Genomic DNA, 15154 nt, shown 5'->3' with positions numbered 1-15154 from the left:
AAGTCAACAAGGTTCACTGAACAGTCAAAGCGAAGCAATAAGGTCGTGAGTTTGTTACCAGCATGTCGTATGTCCATCGCATTTTAAGATGGTGTCAATGGGGCGTTGTCCCAAGTGCACATGCTATTAGTGAAGGTCAGCCGGACCGAAAGAAGCAATTTTACGAAGAATCATCCTTAAGAACATTTGAACATGATGATAATACAGTTTTCGAGGAAGATTGCTCGGAACAGAAAAGCTAAATGGCACGGTTGATCGGCATAGCTACACCTGATGGATAACTGCAAATCTACATGTTAAGCTGGCAAAACTATGTAAGCGCGGTCACGAGTCAAAGTGCGACGATTTGCGAGATGAGAAAACCAGTTCTCCTTGACAATTGCTGCTTGACTTACCGCTGTCAGATTCTGTTTTACCACACGTTTGGAAGGGCTCTGATGAATAATGCAAGTCTTATTTTTAATAGGATAGGACATTATTATCGCCACACAAAAACCTAGTAGCTCAATGAAAAATAAATGGATTGAACGAGGTAGGCTTATGGAATATCCTTTCCGTCCTCCTAGGCTTGAGGCCAACAGATTTTATCTTATTAGTATACCTTAAGGACAACATCTAAGTCAGAAAAGTGGTGATACTAGCAGAGTTGAAAGCTGCGATTGAGCCAGGCTATATCAGAATGACAAATAAAACAATTGCTGAACGTCGAAGGTCAACAGTTCACCGTTATCAGCAGCATATTGATTAAAACGGTAATAATTTTAAATATCTATAGTAGAAATAACAAATATACATTTAGTGTGGATTCTGTTGCAATTTTCGTATTAATAAGATGTCATAGAAGTTGATATCATTCAAGCTGCACACAATCTCTCTAGGATAGCTTGGGTTTTGTGCAGTGTGATAGTATAAAGTACGCCGATCACCAAATTTAATTTGCTAAAATTTCTTATCATTAGCATACTGTGCGTTTTACTCCCGGCTTATCTGTGGGTGCTCCCCTTTCTCTTCTATATCTCTCTATCTGTAACATACGCTGGTTCGCTATATACCGAAGACGAAGCATCAACTCCCGAAATCCTTCCCCGCAATCGAACGGCCGTATAACGCGTAAATACGTAAGTTTTCAAAGCATCTTCATCAGTACATTACCCCTGGCAGGTACCATCGATGTCTGTTCGCTTGCAGAACCACTCGCGGCTGCTAATTAAATTAAAGCCAATCGTTAACAGTTGCGATTTTCGACACGAAATTAACCAAAGACTTACAGCTGAAAATATTTCGCCACGATCACTGTGTGCGCAGAACATTTCAAGATCACCGATTTCTGACGCTCACAAACGGCATGCTACGATCTCAATCGTATATGCCCTCGGAGGTCTACTTTTTCTTGCAGCCTTCAGTGTCCCCCTGAACGAACGATACACACAGTCAATGTTCCCATCTGTGTATGCGTGTGTGTATACCTGTACGTGTTTTTTCGTATTCTTCTGTTTTTCCTCTTTATTGTGTCTTGTGAAGAGAGGAACAATGCGACAAACAGTTGATACATCTGTCCGTTGTTTGCGTCCAGTTAACTTCCGGTCGTAACAACAGGGCGGCGAAAGCACTTAGACGTCCCTAATGAAATCCACCTTTTCTGCTCCGCTACAATTCCTACAATCTACTTTTTGTTATTAAGCATAATGAATACCAACAGAAACGAACGATACCATCATCATCATTATTATTTCTATTATCATACTGTGTTGAACTGTCGCTCTTGCCGTTGTACGCTAGCTAATAGCGCTAGCGTAATTGTTCATCGTTGTCTCGGCGTTCGTGGGAAGCGCTTCAAATGGTGATGCCCTTTTCACAGCCCACCTTATTCGACTATTGTCCTAGATCTAGGAGCCATTGACCCACAGCGATAGAATAAAAGGCAGGTGAGCGAAGTCGGATGCACCCAAAGATCGAGATATTCAAAAGAGACCGTTTACCATCAACTAATCATGTTTATAGAAGCAGGAAAATGTGTTTATTATTTGGTATTTGTCACTTTACGTTTTACAAGAAAAACATCCGTTCCTATTTGTCGATTTAGTCTCAGCTTAGTTTATTATTGGTAAATAAACAACTCGGTGCTTAGCATTTTGAATTTTGACCTTCTGAATCGAATCAAATCTATCGGAGTAGTAAAGCTGCCTTGTCATACGTATGCCATTTGTTAGCCAGTGATTTCTCCGCTCTTTTTTCAAGTTTATTACGAGAGTAAGCTCTACTATATCACATTCCCTTTTACACCCCCTGGACCCTTAATGAAGAAATGAGGAATCCGTATTTTTCAAGCTTCATGTCAAATGTCGAAAAAAATGGTACTTTCATTTTTTATAGGAATCCCCCCGATGAACTGATTATGTCTCGGTCGATTGACTAGTACAGCCTGTAACACAACATTGTTAAGGATCATCGCTACTATTTCATTCGGAACGACAGCGCCTCCCATATCGAATAGGTACGCAGTGTGGGGTTTCCTCCTGCATCGAACAGAATCTCCCAGAGGCTCGCATCGAGCAAGGGCTGGCTGGAAGGTCAGGGCCGGATTGACAATGGCCAACAGAGAAATATTTTGGGGATGACTGCAATTCTTTCAGCAATTTTCTTATCCAAAACTTTTATATTGTAAAGCGAAATTCGACATTCCTACCCAACTGTTTACAGATCTAACCTCTCGGCAAAGTGCCACAGACGCATAAAAAGCCTATTTTTTTTCCAAATCATATTTTATATGATCGAATTAAAGATCTTTTATTTTTCACTTGGTTCGGATTTTATTTTTTATTTATTAAAAGCTCTGTAAAAGCTGCAAGGATGCAACTAATGCAGTTAGAACCACAGTTCTTGTCCCGAGTCTATCTTCTACTATGGTAACAACTTTAGCAAGGCCCAGAAAACGTACTAAAGACTTTTGGGAGGTTCTGGTACAAAAAAAAAATTCCTTTCAGCGGGACATTGAGTACTATCGGCATTCCTACGCACTGTCAGAGCACAAGCTAGCCTTAGTCTTTGTAATGGCAGCTCACGAGAACTGTCAATGTTGGCGGCACAGATCCAGGACGTCGTCCACATCGAAAAACCAGTGTTCTCGAGTTTTCCGAACGAACAGCGAGCACTTCCAAGCATACCCTGCCGTATTCACTGGGTTTTCTATTTTGGGCCAATGTTTTCAATAATACGCGTACAAAAAAATGACAGAAGTAAACAATATGGAAATTATCGCTTTTTCAAACCTTTTTTGCAGCGACCTAAAATAATGGGCTTAACCCTCAAAATTTCTCAATAGCCTCTTGAAACCAGCCAATACCGTACTACTTAACAATGTAATGTTTTTTGAGACCTAGGAAGATTTCATTCTAGGTGTGCCATGTTATGAAGATAATTGTTAAAAAAAAAATGCTTTAAAGTGAAATTTGTCCACTTGTAATCCCTGTAATGAGCTAGATTATGCTAGGTTTCAAAAACGCGTATGTTCAAAAACCTAAAATGGCGCTGAAAACGACTAACCGCTCTCTATTTGAGCACGATAAGCCATTACCGATGCATGTCGCCATGGAACTTTAAGAGTCCAATTCCAATCTACATATTAATCTGTATCTCGAGCTATTTCGAACACGCCAACGAGCCTAATACAACGTCTAAGGTTTTCTTGCATGCATTTGTTGACCTTATTTATTGCATCCACTCTGCTGCTGCCGCTTTCTCCTCTTTTGCTGTTCTTTACTAACAGAATTCCTAGTGCTATTACTTGTGTTTTAGACTAATCCATCTAAAGGGCTTAGCAGAGACGGACGTTAACAGGACTGAAACATAAAAGCAAGGACGGGTGGCTTTTAGTTGGAAGAATGTTCAAGTAGTGCTGCAGAAAACCAAGAGGCAATGAACCTACTGGTGTCAGCAATGAATGCTACGTTTCAAGTACCCCAGCATCCCTGGGGTCGTCTTGACTTGCGTCGAGCTGCGTATTAGTAGATGCCAGCGCCTCGCATTTTTCCGTCGTCCTACATCGCTATCACCCACCAGCCGCTTTTCTTTTTCATCTCAAACTGCCTTTCTCTACTTCGCTCAATCTCTCCAAAACTATCATACTCTTCTCTAATCTTTCACCGGCCCTCTGCGCACGATACTTTCCCTGCGTTACACTTCTTTTTCTCGCCGTTCACTGTGCACCAGTCCCGTCGCATTCAATGGCGGTCATTTCTCTTTCGGTATCCTTTCCTCGTTCGCTTGTCGTCTGCTCTGGCCCATGTGTTCGTTCGTTTCGTACGTCACGCTGATTTTGCAGAAGGTTGGTACCAAGCGACTGTGCTGGTTAAGGCGGCGGTGCTAGTGGTGGGTGACCCTCATTTCGGTAACACGGTGAGACAAATGGTTGGCCATAGTAGCAATAGTAGCAGCTGGAGCCGTCGACAGTCTTTTTCCACGCCACAACTTTTTTGAACCCATCCCGACAACAAAAGTGTAGCAAGCTTAAGTATTACCCGGGAGCAAGCACTTATCGTATCTGGTGCAGTAGGCGTAAGGGGGTGAAGGGGGGATAAGCCGAAATGGGAAATAATTCGCGGGCAACTAGGCAAATAAAAGAGGGAATAGCGTCTTTCGGAAGCTACACTTCCTTAGCAGTGCCCAAAAGCTTGTCCGCGGCTGTAGTCTTCGTCGTCACTGATAACGTCGTGGACCGCGATGCACTTCAGTAGTCAGGTGCCGTCCTCAGACACCTCAAGGGCTACGAGCCGCAGTGCCAGTCAAAGCCAGGTGACGAGGCCACAGCAATGGCGACAGCTCGAACCCACTAGATGAAGCATAACGTTGCAGCTTCTGTACTCGCAATTATCTGTGGCCTAACCCCTTTTAAATCAACCACCAGACCACTTCAGCTTTTTTTCAGTTTTGTCTTGCAGCCTGCTAGCTATATTTGAAAGGGCAAGTTAAAAAGGCTGCGATCTAATTTGTGTGTAACAAACATTTGATACTGACGGCAAAGCCGAAAAAGCATGGAGGTGCGTTTGTTAGGGTAAGAACTCCCAAAATCGATAACCGGAGTCACAGCCATGATTAAAACCACTGACATCGCAAAACTTAGCCGAGGACCTGATGCAACGAATAATTCAATACTATGTAATTGCTTTTGATGGCACGTCAACAGGCGAAGGCTTACTGCTTATGCTTAACCGATAGACAGGTAATTATAATATTAAACTGCCCTAATCTCTGCTAAATAATTTTGCGTGTACTTTCATATGGTCCTAGAAACATAGACCGGAAGACAATGTTACCTTCTAAACTGCCAACTTGACCTACATCGTATACGGAAAAAAAAATCAAATTTATGTTTAAATGAATTTATGTTTTATTTCTTTTTAATTTATTAATTTACATCGGTATTTATAGGAGGACTTCTGGAAAAACAGCGATTTTTTATATGGTTTCGTGCATCTTTCATTATCGTGTAATTATATATATGTATATATACATACATATAGCATAGCTGAGTTTCCAACTTTGCCTTGGGTTACTCAACGAAGTTAAACATAACAAAGTTGTGGACTGCGATTCAGGGAGAGAGCGGCTGAGGGACTCAGGCGTACTCGAAGCTTGCCACTAGATGCAAGAATCCGCTCGTGAAGGTTCCAGTTGTTAAATTATGCGTAAAAATGCCTCTAAGTTCTCGAACACCGCGTTCGGAATCACAGTGTACGAACTACCGCCAGTTTTCATCATCAACAATATTTACTTCTTACAAAAGCTAAGATCATCTAGGACCAACAAACTCACAAGAGTAGACCTAGGCTGCAGCGGCTTATATAATTACAATAAATTATTGTCCTTTATTTAAATATTTGTTCTTTATTTTGCGTGGAACACTAGTCAATTATATTTGCGCTACGCTGCCTTAGGTTTCTTTATTTAATTAAACATTTATTATATTCTGCCTTTGGGGTTTTTACACGATAATTTTACTATAAGTGACTTTTACAGATTTAGTAGCGCCCAAGTCCAGGCATTTCCAAACGATTTAAACATCTATTTCATATGAATCTCTATGAACTTCTATTCCAGGAAGACGTGAGTAGATATATCTCGCATACTGTTAAGTTTCCAATATCCAGATCACTAACCCTGACACCAAACAGAGTACAAGATGTGAGAGCAGACGAATATAATAAAGATAACTCATGCTTTGACAGGCGGGCAGGTAATTTCGTTCAGGTAGAGCAAAAACGTCGTGGTTACGTAGACCCTGTATAGCATGTAGCGACCTAAGTCATCATTGACTCTTGAATGTTTGCTTTTACGGGTTCTCTTATTCAAGTATATATTTTTTTCCTTCAACCTCAAGTGTCCATATCAGAAATAGATTTGACATCTGTATATAAGTAAGGCTGACTTCACACATGTCTTCTTCATACGAAATGCATTTTTTACGACTGAATTCTTATACGAGCTTAGTTGTTTCAGGTGATTTTTGCGTAGATTTACTTTTTATTTTCCATTTTAAACATGAATGGGTAACGTTACCTTTTTGGGTATAAATGTTTAACAAGCGCTTCCACGTTTATGAAAAAGTCACTAGGGATCCTAGGCAGAAATCTATAGTTACCTTTACTTTTCTCTGACCTCCACAGTCAGAGTGGCAAAAGAAACTACTATGAGGGATAAATAAGCAATAAATATAGTACGCTACAACCCTATAGTAGACTCTACTTGAAATTAGCTATCATTTATCTAATAAAGGCCGAAACTTTTGAAGGCTAACGTTTCCGCAATAAAAAAATGTTTCTTATTGTAAGGTATCTCCAGAGCGTAGAAGAAGTCTGATCATTCTTGTGGTAAGAAGTCGTCCCAAAATCGATTTTCTGAGGTGACAATATTGTCAGTTAACCGTCGTCATCAGTTGTTACAGCGGATAGTGTCTCAACCGTCGAAATTAGGCAAAAAATATGGCACAAGAATTGTAATTATACTCGCATAGAGAACTTTGAAGATGAAGTCCTAATATCCGGATCAAAAGATTATAATCAGTTCTTCATCTAAGACATGATGCTTTTGTTGCGTATTAAAACAAAATACGTTACAAAGTATCTTATCACGTTAAAAAAACGAAACAATTGAACCTTATGAACGTTTTGATTTCGACGTTCCTCTTCCCTGAATTTCCTTTTATCAATCGACAGATTCATCAAACACAGAAGACGAGCCACTTACCATTTCTAAAATACTACAGTTCATTCACTGCGATGTCGCCGATACAAATCCGTTGCATTTCTGTACCATATCTGTGTCTTATCGTTACCGTCTTAGCGTATAGCCGTCCTGTTCATGTCATCATTGTGTCATTACTGTTGAGTGCTTTAGTTTGCCTTACAAAACCGAACTGGAAGGCTTCCTGTTGCTGCTTTCGCTCCCTGACCTTCCGCCCTCAAGGGGCGTATTTTTCGCTTCTCTTATTCTTTTTTGTTTTTGTCCCGCATTGTTGTCAACAAGCATTTGTACCGACAGGACGCTGCCATATCCAACACGGCAAGCCTCAACAGCTTCTAACTGGTCGCCACGCGTTTTGGCTTTGTCACACGATGGTGAATGCGACCTGCAACGATTGAGGCGGCAGCAGCAGTAATAACAATAGAAGCGTAAAAGCCCGATATGGCAACTGTCGCTAAGTAGAGCCTTCCCTCTCTCTTTACTGTACACGAACCGTAATTGGACCTGAAGGAGACAGGCCGAACGTTCTTTCCCAAATTCGACCGGTCGCTAGCGGCATGAAAGAGTCCGTTTGACGACATGACAACGCTTAAACGGCAACGAAGTCTGCAGTCAGCCCATAGATACAACAAGTTTCAGCTCACTGCTACTTGGTGCTCTTACCTCGCGCGATTTCTATATAATAATATGATAGTTTACTGAACAACAGCAACTTATCGTTAATTATCGACATGTAAAGATGTTATGGTCACCCGTAACGCTTATTGACCGCGCTAGATGCTGTCGCATAAAAAGACGGCATTTGGTTCTTTCGATAGGAATTAAATATTTTAGGAAACAATCGTTCAGTTTTTAATCCTTACGTTTTTTTTTCTCTGACGAGCGTTAACGAACCCGATTTCTGGCGTACAATGAGGTACAAGCTAAGGCCAAAGTAACCCCTAATATTATCTGTTAACAGCTATAGAACTGCAGTAGATTTTCAGAAGTAGATATTTTTATTGGTTGTTTTAATTCCCTTACTCTTATTGAGCTAGTAATATTTCTATAGTTAGGTATGTACACAGTTCGTTCTATAGGAGACTTATTCCAAGTCTCATTGTTTACATGTTGAATATTATTTGAATCTACAGATGCATATTTCATCACAGTTGGTGGCTGTTTTTTCCAGCTGGATGTAACCAGACTTGATAGCTGCTATGAACGCTGTTTCCAGTAATTTCCGCGGATCATGCGTGTATGTACACGTATAAAATTATATGGGATAATTACCAACAACATTAATTATTATAAAAATGTCATTATTACTTCTATTCAGTTTAAGATGTCATTCAGTTTCTTTGGTTGAGTTCAATGCGTTTAATTTTTAGATTAAAAACCCTAACTACATATTAAAGTATGATTTACCACCACAAAGCCCAAACTCTACCTTATTTAGAAAACAAATTACATTTACACGGTAGTGTTTAGCGTTTGAAAACAAGTTGTTTCAATTATATTTTCACTATAGTATTTTTTTCTTGGTAGTTAAAATAGAAGTCAGAAAACCTGAGAAAACCTTATCAGCAACACAAACGACTCCCTCTTTATGAGGTTTCCTCGATTCGTCGTCATGACTTTTTCTGAAATAAGCCTTGAAGTACAAGCAAATATGAAAATGAATTATCTACTGAAAGATACATCTGCAGTGCTATGCGCAAATTCGGTTTGGAAACTCAATGACAAATACGAATAGAGCATGTCCTTTTTATGCGTATGTAACTATAAAAAAAAAACAAGGTAGAAAATTTTCATTTAGAACAACATTTCAAATCGTACTCTATCAATATGCTTGCAGCTGAAACGTAGATCGGTCAGGTTCTAATTGTTGGGGGGTCGAAATTGTTGATTCAACGTATCGTCCACCTGACGTTCGAAAGATTTACACAAGGTAAGTGAAATAATCTTATTAGACAGGCAGCATAATTCAGATTCAGTTAAATAAATATAATATTGCTATGTAATGATAAGGTCGTGTTAGCACGAACAGAGCTGTCATACAGCAGGTAGTAAAATAACTTATATACATACATACATATCCAATTAACATGCATAGATAAAGTTACTAAGTTCATTTACGGGGCTTCGGCAAGTTCACATTCAGACTAATTTCGAATGCGATGTAAAGCGCGATGTATTAAATTTTCCCGCCATGCACGAGTTTGTTTACATTAGCCACTTAATTATGTCTGTTTATTTTTCCTTCAAACGATTTCTAATACTGCTCTAGTATTGCTGGTGTTATATAAGTTCTTTTCCTCATAAGCCTGTAAACAGTATATTACTTGATCAGTGTATTATTACATCGCTGTCATTGAGGTGAACCGCTGAGGGCAGCTCGGAAAAGCGAGTTTGCCAATATTCCTGCATCAGGTGAACGTTGTTACACATTTAACAGACGTTATTAAGCTAATTATTATGTTTACACAATTTATATGGGGAATAGTGAGCTTTTATTAACATGTTTGACATTTGTTTGTTTCGCTTATCACCACATCAAAGGCTGCATTGAAACAAGCATACTAGGAAAGTTGCCGAACCTACCATAACGATAAGATCAATTGTAACTTGGATTTATTTGTAATTTACCTAAAAATGCAAGGATTTAAAAAGGCTATATTTTTGCCATTCTATTATTGTAATGAAAATTAATTGTTAATTCGATAAGCGTGATGTTTATGTGGGCGCATGCAGTAACTAGTATTCAGAACTACTTCACTCGTTGGTTGGATTTAACCAGTCCAAATAGACATAGCTCCGCGTATTCGTCGAGTGTCTAATCGTCGACCCTACCTTACCCTTTTTCTTCTACGTAACCCGTCACTTACTGTTTATTTATGACTATAGAGATTCAGCTTTAGGTTGACGAATTTCTTCAATATACCCTGATAATATTAAGCGTTTTAAACTATACCAAACATGAGTTCGATATCAAAAAAAAGCCGCTACTGCCCTTATTCAGCAAGCTTTATTTAGCATCTAGAGACGGGATTATTGAAAACACTTGCAATTAATATTTTAACTTGAATTAATTCACTTCGTTCTCTTTCCGCACATTAGATCTAATTTTTTTTTGCATAGACTTTTCCTTTTTTTAAATTCGTTACACACCAAATATCATAAAATTGTTAACTCAAATATTATCCTTCCAGCTATATGGTGTTGTCCAGCAGAGGTGTCACCAAAGTAGAAAATGAGAATGATAAAAGGAAGTAGTGACTAAAAACAAGGCGCCACGAATTCTGACAAAGGATACATTTACTGAATAGTCGCTGTAGAAAAGAATGCCTTTGAAGAACTGTTATGGAAAAGGTTGCGTTTGCCTCGTCTATTAGGTCGTTTTCGTTAGCTAGTTTCGTCTATCAGATGTAACTGAGCTTCTTATTGATGGCCCTGCTTTCCCGAACGTTTCGCAGGTATAAAACCCCTCCAGCTTTACCAAATGTGATTTATAGACTTTTTCGGTGGAGATTTATCTCGGTTCTAGACTTGAGCGTCTTTCTATTTTTTTTTCTGCTCCGTGTCAATGATAGAAACATTGCTTTCCGTCGCCTATAAGAATTTTACGCAGAAACCTATCACTGTGGCTACGTGCAATTTGTTCATATTGTCCACTTAGTTTGTGGGACATATTGGCTTCTTAATTTAAATTCAATTTAATGGATTCAAGATATCTGACGGTAGTCAAACATTCGCTGCATAAATATAGAAACTTCTTTCGAAGCATCCGGTTCTTGAAACCTGAACTCGATATGAAACGTGTTTTCAATAGAAAAAATTTATCACGGGTCGCGCCTTCGGACAGTGTGTCAAAAATAAATAACCCGTATATGAGTAGAAAGAAAAACGAGCCGTGCTTTGTTTTACCGAATATCATTTTCATAAAATGAAAAAATTTCAGATGGGCAGAAGTGTTTTTAGACTCCTTTCTAAAGGATCATCAATTAAAAGTCAATGTAGTTCATTGCAACTTGACGCATATTTAACAATCGTCGCGCGTTCTTCATACGCTGATACATCAAATAATATCAATATATATATTCTTCGCTATTTATCGGGCATATGAAATGATGTCAAAGGTTGCCCTTCGTTGAGGCTGACCGCATTAGAAAATGTCGAACTTTAGTTAGCCTCTGGTTATTATCTTTAGTTATGTTTGGAGTTTTGGGAGCCTGTTTGTTTTTAGTATTCCTATTTAATATATATAATAATGCGACCATCTGGCAATGCTTCGGCCGATAGCACTGGTTGATTCATTCCGACTCCTCCGCATTTCCTCAGCCTAATAGTATTTTCCGCGTCATTTATTATGCGGCTTATCGAGCAGACAACATTTGATTAACAATTGAAATCAACACTTTCGAACTGAGATTCGAAACAGATCCAGATACGCAGACATAATTGGCAATATCACCATGTCTCCTAGCTACTGTTGATTTTCTTCTAATGAGTGAAATTATATGGTGGAGTATGCCAATTTTTTGTGTGCCACTTTTCGAATTTCCCTAAATATAATAAACCTAAGATCGCTTTCATTACGTTAATCACAATATTGAACTAACATATGAGTCGCTACGGACCCCGGTACGCGGCATCGGAAAACCTCTTTCATATATGAAATCGATGAGACCTAGACGTCATACCGGCGTAAGCTGGTATTCTTTAATATACAAATGAAACTCGATTTCGGGGTGTGCGTATGTGTGCAAATCTATCCATCCGCGTAAAATAAACTATGTACATTCGTTCCCGAGTATTTGATTTATGTAGGAATTGTAAGAGTGGGTCGTTGGGCTCCTGGCCGTGGCGTATGCTATGCTTTGATCCGACGATATGCTCAAACATTTTCAAAAATAATAACTTTCCAGTAACTATTTATTACATATAACAAAATATTGATTAGTGCAACTATAACTACTCTAGGATAACAGTGGACTCGTTCTAAAACATTCACCATATCAAATTGATCAAATCACTGAACCCTAAATAACGGGTAGCATACTCGAGAGGAACATGCGTTGTTAAAGTTGCGAAAGGGATTCATTGCAATGGAAAAACGATTTGAATAAAGTCGAAAACGAAGTAAAGAAAGTACAAGATAACGGAATAACTGGATAATGACCAGTGTATAGATTCGTAACCGGGTAGAAGTTTAAGGTGAGTTGGGTCTTCGATATATAAGCCAATTGCGGGCTGACACTGCGATGCATACCAGGAATGACATGCTGACCGCAATGAGGGGGTAAGTTATGTGTTTATTTAAAAAAACCAAATTAATGCCAATATGTGTGCAAGAGAGGTATTTCATAACACGAAAGGTTCTACATTGTTAATCACCTAACTGTATAGAAGAAAGCATAGAACATAGTTTAATAAAGTATCTTATTTAGGATTTTTAGGGAATAAAAAGACATAATTCAAGCTTTTCATTGCCTATAAACGGGTCTATTGAAACCCATTGTTGGAGGCTTTAAATTTCTGTATATTTATTAGGTTAAAAAGTTTATAAAGAAACTGTGTAAGTTTCACGGCCTATCGTCACCATTTGGTACCGTTACTTCGATCAAAAGAAAAGACCTGTCGGGGTTTTCATTATTCAAACAGTACTTTTATGCTACTTGAGACTGTCTAGAAAAACGTTTTGCGAATAGTAGTCAGCGTTCTACTGACAATCGAGGTTGATAACATTATTGTCTATTTATACATAATAAAGTACCAATAATGCTAAATTAGCTAGTATCGTTATCTTACGTACTTTAGTAACTGCATTTCTTTATGCACGTGTTCGCTCTATGCACATCTGAGTGGGACTCGTCTTACCGATTTTAGGTAAATAACGTGTTCTGCTCGAAAAATACGTTCTTACTTCGAATGACAGGGCTCTTTTCAGAGCAGATTTACCACCAAGTGCTCTTTAAATGTTTGCGTTGTTATTGCTAAGCACTTATTCATGAAAACAGCTTCAAGGTTAGGAAAACTCCTACATACCAATGGCAAGGGTTGGACAACCGGAAACGACGCTGTCTACGTCGTGTCTTTTAACAGAAGAACGTTAGTTTCGGAAATGAGTATCATAAAATCTCAGCACCTCTTCGGAGAATTGGATCCGAAATTCAGGTCTACATATTTGTTGATTTATATTATATAAACTTACGAAATTTATGAAAGAACCTACAGATATTTAAGAACTATGATCAAAATGAAGACCTTGATTAGAGTGATCATTTCCACACGTTAAGAAGCCTATGATCGGTAGCTATAAACATGATTGCTTCGCTGTAACGATCTCTGTGAAGTGTGAGAGCTTGTTAAGACAAGATTCTCAAAATTTTAAGACAAGATAAAGTGAAGTTCATAGCTGTAGTGGGTTACGAAGTACATATTTAAGACCTCTATAATCCTCGGATGAGGAAACGTGTCTGTCCAAATTATAAAGGCCGACTGTGTTTTCTTTAAGTGATCCTCTCGTGCTAACTCTCAAGCGCTCAAAAGGCCCCACACCAGTAGAATACTGATAATGCTGTATAACAAAGCCATGCAATAGTAGCTGAATATATAGAGATGGAAATAGTTCAGTAATGCAAACAAGATGCTCAGAGGACAAAGGTAAAGTGCCAATTAATTTAATGTTGAATTATATGAAAGATCAGTTAGATAAAATTCGAATAGACTCGTTAGGATACAAACGAAACAGCTTTCAGGAGGACTCAACAACCAGTTATCTCGCGGAAGCTCCAGTTCTGAGGCAATTAGTCAAACGTGACTAGAACAGAGTACGGGATCGTGAAGAAGTCAATAACATCTAACCGTAAAGTTATCGAACCCGAAATAGAGTTAGTTCAATCTATCTGGAATACAGGTACAGGCGTTAATGAAGTGCTGGCAAATACGAAATAAATTGTGCAATCTTGAGGGCCGAAGTCATTATTCCAATATGCGGCATCTCAGATCTCTAACAACGTGTAATACGATCGCTACCCTTCTATTTCAGTGTTGAAATACAGCATGTAAAAATATTTGTTTGATCAATGCGGCTGTATTTTGCGCAGAAAAATCGACTGTGTGTCATTTACGTCCAAACTGTTGTTTTTTTGCTATGTGCATATACATGCTATATACATTCTCTCTTACAAATAATTATGCTCGGCCAACTTGTTATTATCCGCATTCCGCCACCCGTGCCCGCCATGATACTAAACACAGGTGGTGTTCGTATTTTTCCTTCTCATTGAATTTGAGGCAATGTCTATACGCAGTCCTTAAGGAAATGGATGGTATCGCATTGTGGTTGGTATATGTAAAATTCAGAGTTACGTGACCTGCGTTTTCAACTACGTCAGGTGAAACTTTGGCCACTGTGTGTAGAATTGTAATTTCACCGTAGTGGACAACCACAACTTACTTGACTACACTTCGTTAACAATTAGCGGCACATGGTACATAGGTTCCCAAATATTAGTTCTTTTATTGAATATAGACTCAAAAATAACTTCCCGGAGGCCACGTTTGCAATATTTTCGTAGTTATCTTTATAGAGATCAGGATAAGAGTATTTAAGAATTGACTACGTCGCCTGATAATGGCAGTCGATAAGGATATATGTCTATTGATTTAGAAAGTGACGTCACATTGTCCGTTACCTCTCGCCTTATTGATGCGCCGAAGTTTAACGATATGCATTAAACAATTTTAAGCATTTCAAAATGTGTTTGCTCCAAAAATCCCTCGTGTTTTTTCTATATGCGTAAACTACACAAACTCTGCCCTGGGCGCATTAGGTTACCAATCGCTCCAGCAAGGCCCGTTTTTGCTCTCTCCTCACGATGTGTCTTATCGGTCTATGCCCTTAAGCCCTCGAAGGTGGCTCACTTTTTTC

At 38.8% G+C, this 15154-nt stretch overlaps 2 long non-coding RNA genes across 2 annotated transcripts; one reads left to right on the top strand and one right to left on the bottom strand.

The window, feature by feature from the left end:
* Nucleotides 1-7985: 7985 nt before the first annotated feature.
* On the bottom strand, nt 7986-9381 carry LOC147754302 (uncharacterized). Its single transcript, XR_015316542.1, has 3 exons — nt 9310-9381; nt 9058-9144; nt 7986-8872 (listed from the first exon to the last, which is right to left on the bottom strand). It is a non-coding gene; the product is annotated as an uncharacterized LOC147754302 (long non-coding RNA).
* A 92-nt stretch (nt 9382-9473) lies between these two features.
* Nucleotides 9474-12023, top strand: LOC147754301 (uncharacterized). Its single transcript, XR_015316541.1, has 2 exons — nt 9474-9651; nt 10431-12023. It is a non-coding gene; the product is annotated as an uncharacterized LOC147754301 (long non-coding RNA).
* Nucleotides 12024-15154: the final 3131 nt, after the last annotated feature.

Source organism: Varroa destructor, unplaced genomic scaffold (genome assembly GCF_002443255.2).
Source record: "Varroa destructor unplaced genomic scaffold, Vdes_3.0 BEIS01000007.1, whole genome shotgun sequence".
In the NCBI taxonomy this organism is placed as follows: Eukaryota; Metazoa; Arthropoda; class Arachnida; order Mesostigmata; family Varroidae; genus Varroa; species Varroa destructor.
This window is presented reverse-complemented; position numbering and strand designations above follow the sequence as displayed.